This window comes from Erinaceus europaeus, chromosome 14, assembly GCF_950295315.1.
Source record: "Erinaceus europaeus chromosome 14, mEriEur2.1, whole genome shotgun sequence".
Taxonomy (NCBI): Eukaryota; Metazoa; Chordata; class Mammalia; order Eulipotyphla; family Erinaceidae; genus Erinaceus; species Erinaceus europaeus.
Window position 1 is genome coordinate 67,857,172 of NC_080175.1, and position 12,393 is coordinate 67,869,564.

Consider the following 12,393-nt stretch of genomic DNA (forward strand, 5'->3'; position numbering starts at 1 on the left):
TCTTGAATAAAGATTGAACTGAGTTCTCAGCTCAGCCATGAGTCCCTGGTCATCTCTGTCTCCCACCCACGAGGCTATTCTGGCGGGAAGGGAAGGGAAGGGAAGGGAAGGGAAGGGAAGGGAAGGGAAGGGAAGGGAAGGGAAGGGAAGGGAAGGGGAGGGGAGGGGAGGGGAGAGGAGGGGAGGGGAGGGGGAGGGGAGGGGAAAAACTAAGTAGTTAGAATCTCTTTCAGTGGCACATCTGGTAGAGAGCACATGTTGCAATGTGCAAGGACCCAGGTTTGAGCCCCCAATCCCCACCTGCCAGGGTAAAGCTTTGCAAGTGGTGAAGCAGTGCTACAAGTGTCTGTCTGTCTCTCTCTCTATCACTCCATTCCCTCTCAATTTCTGGCTGTCCCTATTCAATAAATAAATAAAAATAATAAAAATAATAAATCTGTGTGTGTGTGTGTGTGTGTGTGTGTGTGTGTGTGTGTGTGTGTGGTGGTGGGGAGGAATGGGGAAGTGTTACATGAAACATTGATGTGAAACTATCAAAACTGGGAAGAAAGCAGCATATGTCAGAGTCTTTCATACAGTATTACCACTGTCACCACAGTTGGTCTTCACCTAATGCTTGCTGTGGTGACCATAAGAAGACAAGTCATGGAGAATCCAAAGAGGATAAGAGCTGAACCAAGTCCTGTGAGAATTGGTGCTGGCTGGTGGCGCACTTGGTTGAGTGTACACAGTACAGTAAGTAAGGACCCTGGTTTAAGCCCCCGGTCCCCACCTGCAGGGCAAGCTTCAGCAGCAATGAAGCAGTGCTACAGGACTCCCTGTCTCTTTCTCTCTGTCTGCCTTCCGTCTCAGTTTCTCTCTTTGCCTAGCCAAATAAATAAATAAATAAAATATCTTTCAAAATTAATTTACAATTTGGAACCAAAGTCAACCAGACTTAATGTAGATCAGTTAGATGAAGTTCAGACACCCCACAGATGAGTCTGCCCAGACACCCCACAGATGAGTAAGAAGAAAGGGTTGTTTTAATTTAATTTAACTCAATTTAATTTTTCTAGCCACTGAGTGATTGACTGTAGCGCATTCTGTGGCAATAGATAACTAATAGATCCCAGGATTGGTGATAGTTAGATAAGCTTTAGCTGTAGTTAACAGAGAATGCTACGTAAGAAGGTTTTGGGAAGCTTTTGTGGGAAGGGGGTGGGATAGAGCTTGCCAGGTAGAGCACGTGCTGTATTACGGGCAGGGACCCAGGTCTGAGGATCATGCATGACACCAAAAGGAAGCTCCAAGAGCAGTAGAGCAGTAAACTACTGCCTCTATTCTGTTCTCTCTCTCTCTCTCCTTATCTGTGTCATTTTGAGAGGGAAAGAGAGAGAGGAAGTGAGAAAGAGAGAGAGAGAGAGAGAGACTGAGACTACTGGGAGCAGAGAAATCATGCAAGCAAGGCCCAGGAAGGAAAAAGAGAGAGAGAGACAGAGACAGACACAGAGAGAGAGAATTAAAAAAATATCACTTAGGGTTTTTGTGTCAAGCAACTGAAAACAATTCAAACTGAAACAGAAAGTAACTTATCAAAAGGATATTGAAGGGGGCTGGGCAGTGGTGCACCTAGTTAAATGTATATAGTACTAAGTACAAAGACCTGCACAAGGATCTGGGTTCAAGCCCCCTGCTCCCCACCTGCAGAGTGGCTGCTTCACGAGCATCGAAGCAGATCTGCAGATGTCTTTCCTTCTCTCTCCCTCTCTATCTGCCTCTCTCCTCTCAATTTATCTCTTTCTTATCCAATAAAATAGAAAAAATGGCTGCCAGGAGCAGTGGACTCATAGTGCTGGGACCAAGCTCCAGTGATAACCCTGGAGGCAAAAAAAAAAGAAGGATGGAGTAGCTAGCATAATAGCTAGACTCTCATGCCTGAGGCTCTGAAACCTCTGGTACAAATCCCTATACCACCATAAACTAGGACTGTGCTGTGCTCTGGTATAAATATATAGAGAGAGGAGGGAAAAGTAGAGAAAAGAAGAGAAGGCGAGGAGAAAAGAGGCGAGGAGAGAAAATACTGAGTAGTTAGAATGTGTGTGTGTGTGTGTGTGTGTGTGTGTGTGTGTGTGTCAGGGAGGAGTTGGAAGGTGTTACATGAAACTTTGACATGGAACTGTCAAAACTGGGAAGAGCAGCAGAATGTGTCACACTCATTCATGCAGTCTTACCACTGCCATCACAGGCTGCATGGGGGCAGAGTGGCCAAAAGTGATACAGGAAACAGTGTTTCTGGAAACTGAATATGATGACCACCATTTCCCAGAAGAGATGTCTCAGCCTCAGCTTCTGGCTCACCAAACGTCATTACTCATCTCCAGAGTGGGGTTTAGGTGTGTATTTATCTTACCTGGTAGAAACAAGATGATGTCCAACCCTGACTTCAAGGGAGAGAGAAGAGCTGAGTACTGGACATTTGCAAGTCCTCTGGGGAAGACCTGGGCTGTTCATGAAGTGGAGAAGACGAGAAAGAGCTTGCGTGCCCTGCAGGTGAAGTTTCAGCTAGACCTTGTTTTAATTTCTGTTAAGTGGTCACTTCAAACCACAAGGGGAAATTGTAGCTCAGACACCAGTATGGTTTCTCACAGAGGGGGGCTTCTTAGTGCTTCACTGTGAAATCCAGTAGAAAAAGAAAAAGAAAACACCAGAAAAAGAAAAAAAAAAACAGAGAGAAACGGGGCAGGGCAGCGGCATACCTGGATGAGCACACGCTAACTATGCTCGAGGACCTAGGTTCAAGCCCCTGCTCCCCACCTGCAGGGGAGGCGGTGCTTTACAGGCAGTAAAAAAGCTCTGCAGGTGTCTCTCTCTCTTTTTTTATTTTTGAATTTTTAAAAATTTATTTATTTATTTTAAAAAGGAGACATTAACAAAACCATAGGATAGGAGGGGTACAACACCACACAATTCCCACCACCAGATCTCCATATCCCATCCCCTCCCCTAATAGCTTTCCCATTCTTTGTCCCTCTGGGAGTATGGACCCAAGGTCATTGTGGGTTGCAGAAGGTGAAAGTTCTGGCTTCTGTAATTGCTTCCCCGCTGAACATGGGCATTGACAGGTCGATCCATACTCCCAGCCTGCCTCTCTCTTTCCCTAGTAGTGTGGGGCTCTGGGGAAGCAGAGCTCCAGGACACACTGGTGGGGTCGTTTGTCCAGGGAAGTCTGGTAGGCATCATGCTGGCATCTGGAACCTGGTGGCCAAGTAATGAAGCTGAAGGGTTGTCATTCCACACGTGAAGTCTCTGGACACAGTCTGAAGTGATGCATGCTGAGGTGGCACTCATTGCGTTGATTAGGTTGTGATCGGCGGATGCAATATTATTTGAAATGAATTGAGAGAGGCATGCAGGAAAGTGCGCCCCACCCTAAGGCTCCAGGACTGGGGGAAATGTAGGTTCTATAGTGGAAATGTGAGGTTCCTGCTGTCTTAGGGTTCAAGAAGACAATGGATAGTTATTGTTACCATCACATTATTTGGTAATTGGGTTAACTTAGAAAAGTCCCTTTGTTAGGGTTTGCTGTATAGTACCCAGCATCTTGTATATAGCTGTGCCACCGGTTGCTTCTGTTCTCCCTGGTCTAGGTTTTTGAGAGAGCCAACATATCAAAGACTCAGTCTATGTGTTAAAAAGACTGAATCTGTGCTTTAAAAAGTTTGAGACATACAATCAATGTTCCCCTCTCATATTAATTAAATAGTGACTTATATGACTACAATTTAATAGGAGTGTACATAAACACCATTCCCACCACCAAAAGACTGTGTCCCATCCCACCCATGCACCCTTACCCCCCTCTCTTTCTTTCTCTCTCTCACTGTACTCTCAATTTTTCTCTGTCTCTATCAACTAAAATGGAAAGAAAAGACCACCAAAAGTGGTAGATTCACTGTGCCAGCAGATAACCCTAACGGCAAGAAAATAAAAAAGAAAGGGGGCCAAGTGATGCACCTGGTTGAGAGCACATGTTACAATGCACAAGGACCCAGGTTCAAGTCCCCCACCTGCAGGGAAAATACTTCACAAGTGGTAAAGCAGTCTTACAAGTATCTCTGTCTCTCTCCTTCTCTATCTCTTCTTCCCCTCCCAACTTCATCCTGTCTGTATCCAAAATAAATATTTATTACAAATTAAAATCACATTAAAAAGGAAATAAAAAATAAAATAAATAAATATAGCTAAAGGAGAGACACCTGCAGTGCTGCTCCACTGCATGTGAATACATATGATTTTTAAAATAAATTTACCAGGGGCTGGGTGGTGGCACACCAGGTTAAGTGCATATAGTACAGAACGTAAGAACCCGGTTCAAGCCCCCGGCTCTCCACCTGCAGGGGAGTCGCTTCACAGGCGGAGAAGTAGGTCTGCAGGTGTCTATCTTTCTCTCCCCCTCTCTGTCTTCCTCTCCTCTCTCAATTTCTTTCTGTCCTATCTTAAAAAATTAAATTGTGGTCCGGGAGGTGGTGCAGTGATAAAGTTTTGGTCTCTCAAGCATGAGGTCGCAAGCTCGATCCCCGGCAGCACATGTGCCAGAGTGATGTCTGGTTTATTTATCTCTCTTCCTATCTTTCTCATAAATAAATAAAATCTTTAAAAAAAATTAAATTAAGTTTACATGTGGTTGCAGAAGCTGTGAATTCGTAGTGCAGGCACTGAGCCCCAGAGATAACCCTGGAGACAAAAATTGATAAATAAAATAAATTTACCAAGTGGCTCTGAAGCAGAATATTTTTAATATACAAGCAGCCCTTTTCACCACAACATTTTTTCCCAACATGCATGCACTCAAGGCCCCCACGCTGCCTTCTAATTCTCAGGGCCTTGTTTTCCCGAGCTGAGGATGAGCAATGGAGCCTGCACAGCTGAGGGTGGCACAGGTCTGTGTGACACTTGATGCAGCAAGGCCCATTCTCAGGGGTCATGGCAGGCAAACATGGCAGCCAAATGAGATAGAGACACAATGGTGCACCGGACATGGCAGAACACTTGGAAGCATTCTTGGGGGACAGTCATGTTGATAACTCTGGAACATAAAGGCCCTTTGGGACATGAGAGGGTAACACAGAATGTCCTCAGGAGATAGCAGAAAGTAGTATGTTCCCACAGACACTGTGAAGGCCCCAGGTGTTCTTGTAAGCCCTGAGAGATAAAGACTGAGCAGTCACAGAGACACCTGGGTCTTGGGTCACCAAGAAGAGAAAGAGAGACAGAGAGAGAGACAGATAGAGAGACAGAGAGAGAGAAAGACAGAGAGAGAAAGAGGCATAGATAGAAAGGTTGGTGTGGTAAAAAAAAATATGTGTGTATTTAGTATAACCATGATTTTTATAAGAATTAAAGGATATATGTACTTAAAGTTATTGTCTCACAATTTCAATTGGGTGAGTAACGGTGACTTATAATCAAATCCACCCACTCTTTATGGACTCCTTTATAAATAGTTGGATACAGAAGGGTATTCATTAAGATCACCACTAATGTTAAAACTCTGTAAGTTGAATTTAAAAATGTAAATAGTACTAGTCCCAGAAGCAAAGAAATCACAAATGGGAGTGGGTGATGGTAAATCATGTTTTCCAGTTGTCAGCAGAGTGAGGTCCTTATGTATTATGATTTTGTCAGTAAGATTTAAATAGACCTTCTATTTCTTCTATGAGTTCTGTTATTGCTCATCTAGATATAAATAAAAAATACTTAAGAAAAAAAAAAAGAAAGAGAGGTTGGTGTGAGTCAAAAACAACACTTGCTCAGAATCTGTGACTCCCATTGGAGGTACCTGGTTTTACATGTCATTGTGCCATTAGGAGCTATCTCAGTGGTGGCTTCTAGCAGTGCACTCAGTGCATATGAGGACCCAGCATTTTCTTTCCTAGTCAGGACAGCTTTGGGAAGTAGAAGAGGAGGTCTTGGTAACTGTGCTGGGTAGAGAGCATGAGCCAGGAGTGTTTAGAGTTTCCCCACCAACAAATCTGAGGTAAGCAGATGGGTTGATGGATGAGTGGCTTTTTGTTTGTGCACACCTTACAAAGTGCAAGGACCCAGGTTCAAGCCCCCGGTCCCCACCTGTAGGGGGAAAGCTTCACAAGTGGTGAAGCAGTGCTGCACGTGTCTCTCTGTCTCTCTTCCTCTCTATTACTCCCATCCCTCTCAAATTCTGGCTGTTTCTAACCAATAATAAATAAAGATGATAATAATATAAAAAAGGAAATAATGACATTCCCTGAAGATACTATTAGCTGGTAGTTCAGACGGAAAGGAAGGCCTTCTCGAAGGTAACAAAACTGGCATTGAGGTGTGAAGGTGGCTCCAGGTTCTGAGAAGAGGCCACTGCTTGTGTGATCTTTGAGAACAGCAGAGCGGGGGTGAGGAGGGCATGGTGGGCAAATGAAAATCTGTTTTCAAGATGCGCTATCTTGTGGTGAGGCCTGACAGAAATGGGAGCAGGCACTGACACCACCCCCTCCAACACTCTTCTCCCCACCTGTGTCTTCCAGGGCTACTATAAATAGAGTTGGGTCCCCTGGGTCTTCCAGGTTTCTAGCTATTCTGGGAAGCAGAAGGCCTAAGAGAGAGGGGGAGATGAGCCAAGGGCAGAAAAAGGACACTAAGAAGCAGAAAGCTCTCCAAAAGTGGCCCCTTCACTTTGATTATAAAAAATAATAATGTTGATTAAACAGGATGTATGCAGTAGTCTCTGCCACCAAGATTATTTCCGAGACTCTGCCTACATGACCCCAGTACTCCTGGTGGACATTTGTTTTTCCTTGGCAGGGAGAAAGAAAAAAATGGTGTTGCAAAGCAGGTTCTCATGCCTGGGGCTCTGATTCCAGGTTCAGTCCCCAGTACCACCATCATCTAGAGCTGAGCAGGGATCTAGCCTCTCCTCTCCTCTCCTCTCCTCTCCTCTCCTCTCCTCTCCTCTCCTCTCCTCTCCTCTCCTCTCCTCTCCTCTCCTCTCCTCTCCTCTCCCCTACTACTCCCCTCCCTTTCCGCCTCATCCCATCCCTCTTCCCCTCCCATCCCTTCCTCTTCCCTCCTCTCCTCTCCTTTCCTCTAATCCCCCCTTCCAATAAACAAACGAAAAAGAGGAGAGAGAAGGGAGAGGGACCCAAAGCCCTGCTCCACCATTCATGAAGCTTCCCCCCTGCCAAAGAGAACTAGGAGCTTGAACCTGGGTCTTTGTGCATGGTAGTGTGGGTACTCTACCAGGTGGGCCACTGCCTGTCGCAGGATGTGTATTTTTTTCCTTCATTGGGGAGGTTAATGAATGACAGTCCAATTGTTGACAGATGGGTAAAATTTCTCATCTCCCTGTGATAGATGTCTGTGAAATGTGTGGTTTTAAAGATCTAAGCAGGAGCAGTGTAAAAGTGAAGTCTTTAGGTCTGCTGAGGAACTGGCTCTGTACTTGCCCTTCCCTATCCCAGCGGCACCAGGAAGCTGCCCTAGTCCCTGTGGTATAACTCTTGGCGGGAAGTCCTAACCTGCTGGGGAATTGTGCAGATGCAGTCACATCTGCCATGTTCCTGCGAGAGTTGGAACATTCTTGGAGCGCCTGTTCCACCATGTTGTGCCCTCAGGGCATTGTCTATCCCCCCCCCCCCCATAGTTGGAGTACTTTGGTTACTCCTCCCCCTTCTCATTCTCATGAGAGTTATTATCCTACCCTGGAGTGCTATGGTTACTCCTCCCCCTTCCCATTCTCTCCAGAGCTACTCCCATAAAAGCCCTTCTTCTTCCGCACCTCTCTCTCTTGCCGGCTTCTTCACTTCAGGAAAGGTTACTGCGTGAGGCGGCCATTTTTGCTACCTCCACGCGGCCCAACCTGCTTCTCTCTCACTCAACTCTGAGGTGCCAGTGCAAATAAAGATTTGTGTTCCCTCTTCACTCCGGATCTCCTCTCTCTCTTCTCCGTGGCGCAGCCCGACACTAACCTGGTGACTTCCTTAGGGAGCAGGAAAGAAACTCAGCAATAGGATGCATGCCTTGCATAGATGAGAAGTCAGTCCCCCAGCAGCATAGACTGATGAAGTGATCTTCTGGACTCTTTCAATCTCTCTCTTTCTCATGCACAATAAAAAAAATTGACCAATCAATTACAGAAACAGAGGGTTAACCTCAGGGGCCATGCATCTGCTCTGATGGCTGCAGGTTTCTTCTACTAAGGAGACAGTCTCTGTAGCAGAGCAGAATCTGAGCCACCTGCCTTCAGAACAGAACATTACTCAAGAGTGACCGCAAGACTGTTGGAGTATGTTTGTTCATGGATCTTTTTTAGATTTATTTTTTTATTATTGTTGTTTGCCTCCAGGGTTACCACTGGGGCTTGGTGCCAGCACTACAAATCCACTACTCCTGGAGGCCATTGTTTTCTTTTTATTTATTTTTTTAAATACTTTTTTTAAATATTTATTTTATTTATCTTTTCCCTTTTGTTGCCCTTGTTGTTTTATTGTTGTAGTTATTATTGTTGTTGTTGTTGTTGGATAGGACAGAGAGAAATGGAGAGAGGGAGGGGAAGACAGAGAGGAGGAGAGAAAGATAGACACCTGCAGACCTGCTTCACCGCCTGTGAAGCGACTCCCCTGCAGGTGGGGAGCCGGGGTTTGAACCGGGATCCTTATGCCGGTCTTTGTGCTTTGCGCCACCTGCGCTTAGCCCGCTGTACTACAGCCCGACTCCTTTTCTTTTTATTTTATTGGATAGGACAGAGAAAGGGAGAGAGGAAGGGAAGACAGAAGGAGAGAGAAAGATAAACACCTGCAGACCTGCTTCACCGCTTGTGAATCCACTCCCCTGCAGGTGGGGAGCTGGGGGGTGGAACCAGGATCCCTACACCAGTCCCTCCACTTCGCGACACATGTGCTTAACCCACTGCACTACCGCCTGACTCCCCTTAAATTTATTTTTAATGTAAGAGATACAGGTGGGGAGGGGGGAGACCAGAGCACAGAACACTCCTCAGCTCTGGTATATAGTGCTGCTGGGGACTGAACCTGGAACCTCAGAGACTCAGGCAATGAAAGCCATTTGCCTATTATGCTGTCTCCCCAGCCCAGCTTTTGGATCTTAGAAAGAGATCTTATGAGCAGAGAGCTCGGGTTAAGTTAAGTTCCCCTGCCCACATTCCTCTTCTGTAAATCTGGGATTCTGACAATGAAGTGGCATTCGAACAGGCTAGAAGATGCCAAAATTGAAATTGCCAGTGAAATTGCCAAAGTAAACTTTGCAGCCAATGGTTGTTGTGGTTTGAAATTTCCATGTGATTTGAAGTAAATTTTTTTTCTTTGATTGCTCTTGATAAATAACAAGGAACTGTGACCCTAGCAAAAATTTAAAGAATGCTTTATTTGGGGAGTCAGGCAGTAAGTAGCACGGTGGGTTAAGCACATGTGGCATGAAGCACAAAGACCAGCGTAAGGATCCAAGTTAGAGCCCCCAACTCCTCACCTGAAGGGGGGGTCGCTTCACAGGCGGTGAAGCAGGTCTGCACGTGTCTATCTTTCTCTCCCCCTCTCTGTCTTCCCCTCCTCTCTCCATTTCTCTCTTCCTATCTAACAACAATGGCATCATTAACTACAACAACAACAATTTTAAAAAAAGGGCAACAAAAGGAAAACTAACTAACTAAATAAATATTTTTTAAAAGGAATGCTTAATTTGGGGGCTGGGCAGTGGCACCCCTGATTAAGCACACATAGTACTAGGAGCAAGGACCCCTGAAAAGACCCAAGTTGGAGCCCCTGCTGCTCCCTGCCTGCAGCAGGGACGCTTCACAAGTGGTAAGGCAGATCTGCAGGTGTCTGTCTTTCTCCCTATCTCCTTTCTCTCTGTCCTGTCGAATAAAATGGGGGGGGGGGGGAAGGGAGAAGAAAGAAAGAAAAAAGGCTACCAGGAGTGCTAGCGCCTAGCCCCAGCAACTGGAGGCAAAAAACGAACAAACAAAAAACCAAACTTTATTCTTGTGAGTTATTTGAATGAGTCTGATGTACCCACTGGAACTTAGGGTTTTTGTTTCTTCCTATTTTCACCAAGTTTATCACGGGGCCTGCACAAGTGATTCCACCACTTCTGACAGCTTTCAGATTTTTTCCCCTTTTCTTTCTTACAGAGACAGAAATAGGGAGAGAGAAGAAAGGAAGTAAAGAGACAAAGAGACACACCCTAGCAACCCTGCTCCACCACTCATGAAACTTACAGTGGGGACTGGGGCTTGAACATGGCTCCTTGTGCCTGGTAATGTGTGTACTCTACCAGAAGTGTCACTCCTTGGCTGCTATCTGGATTAAAAAAAAATTTTTTTTTAATAAACTACCCTTTGCTTTGCTTTAAGAACACAGAGTGAAGCTTTCTTTCTTTCCTCCAGGTTTTCTGTCATTATCATGTCTGCCCAGAAGACTGAGATGGCGTGAGTATGACTCTGGGGTTAAACTCAGGAATGAGAGGCTTCCTTAATGGAAGAAAGAAAAGAACACTTGGAACCTGGCTTCCTGAGGAATACTTCTCTCGTCTTTTTTTTTTTAATATTTATTTACTTATTCCCTTTTATTGCCCTTGTTCTTTTATTGTTGTAGTTATGATTGTTGTTGTTATTGATTTCATCATTGCTGGATAGAACAGAGAGAAATGGAGAGAGGAAGGGAAGACAGAGAGGGGAAGAGAAAGATAGACACCTGCAGATCTGCTTCACTGTCTGTGAAGCGACTCACCTGCAGGTGGGGAGCCAGGGCTTGAACCGGGATCCTTCCGCCAGTCCTTGCGCTTTGTGCCACATGTGCTTAACCTGCTGTGCTACCGCCCGACTCCCCTCTCATCCTCTTATACCTGTACATTATACTTTGTACCTTATACTCTTATACAGTATACAGCCCCTTCATTCCTAGCCTTCTCTTCTCTTCTCAGCCTATCTCTGTTGTCTGGTAGCCTGTGACACTTTCCTGCATCTAGACTTTATGACAAGGTGGAATCCCCCTCAGGGATTCCCCCTGAGAAGACAGAGATCTCGCCTAGCTTCTTTGAGTCCCAGAGCTATGGCTTCCTGGCAATGAGGAATGCCACAGTGAGGGTTTGTGAAGGAAGTTTCAGGGAAAGAGAAGGCAGGACTAGTAGGAGCACTACTGGCACTGGTGCAAAAAGGTAGTCTGAGAGTCACCAAAACTCTAGAAATGGACCTGCCTTATCACCCAGCATTCCCTTCCCATAGGGATCTGCCCAGGGAAAACAAAAAACAGCTATCCAAAAAGACCTATGCATACCAATGTTCATAGCAGCATAGTCTGTAATAGCCAAACCCAGATGTCCAATGACAGATGAGTGGCTAAGGAAGTTATAGTACATATGCACAATGGAATACTAGGCAGCTGTTAAAAGTGATTATGTTATCTCTGTTGCAATACAATTAGATTCAAAGGCACCCTGCTGAGTGAGACAAAACAGGAAGAACAAGACCGAAAATGAATTATCTTACTTCTAGGTGTAACTTAAGCATAAAGAACAGCAAGGAAGCAGCGCCCATATTCAGCGGGGTAGCAATTACAGAAGCCAGACCTTCCACCTTCTGCACCCCATAATGACCCTGGGTCCATACTCCCAAAAAGTTAAAGAATTTGCTCAACAATTTGTTTGACTTTGTATGTTAACTCTCTTTTCAGTCACCAGGTTCCAGATGCCATCAGGATGCTGGCCAGGCTTCCCTGGATTGAAGACCCCACCAATGTGTCCTGGAGCTCGGCTTCCCCAGAGACCCACCCTACTAGGGAAAGAGAAAGGCAGACTGGGAGTATGGACTGACCAGTCAACGCCCATGTTCAGTGGGGAAGCAATTACAGAAGCCAGACCTTCTACCTTCTGCAACCCACAATGACCCTGGGTCCATGCTCCCAGAGGGATAGATAATGGGAAAGCTATCAGGGGAGGGGGTGGGATATGGAGATTGGGTGGTGGGAATTGTGTGGAGTTGTACCCCTTCTACCCTATGGTTTTGTTAATTAATCCTTTCTTAAATAAAATAAAATAAAATAAATAAAAGGTTAAAGAATAGGAAAGCTATCAGGGGAGGGGAGGGGATACGGAGCTCACTAGGTGGGAATTGTGTGGAGTTGTACCCCTCTTATCCTATGGTTCTTGTCAATGTTACCTTTTTATAAATAAAAATTATAAGGAAAAAAAACAGAAAGGGAAAACATAAGGTGACACTTTGATTGGGTTTGGTATATTGCACCAAAGGGGAAGGAAGGAGAGGGACAGGATGAAAGGACATTGGGGTCATAGTGTGTTTCCTGAGCACCAATCAAGGGGAGATGAGAGGTTGTGTCTATGTATTAAAGACTAGACTGTTAACCACTAAAC

The 12,393-nt window shown here is 45.3% G+C and overlaps 1 long non-coding RNA gene across 1 annotated transcript; it reads left to right on the top strand.

Moving 5' to 3' along the window:
• Nucleotides 1-621: 621 nt before the first annotated feature.
• LOC132532669 (uncharacterized) lies at nt 622-12,020 on the top strand. The gene is made up of 3 exons (XR_009544573.1): nt 622-735; nt 10,412-10,453; nt 11,697-12,020. It is a non-coding gene; the product is annotated as an uncharacterized LOC132532669 (long non-coding RNA).
• The last annotated feature ends 373 nt before the right edge of the window (nt 12,021-12,393 follow it).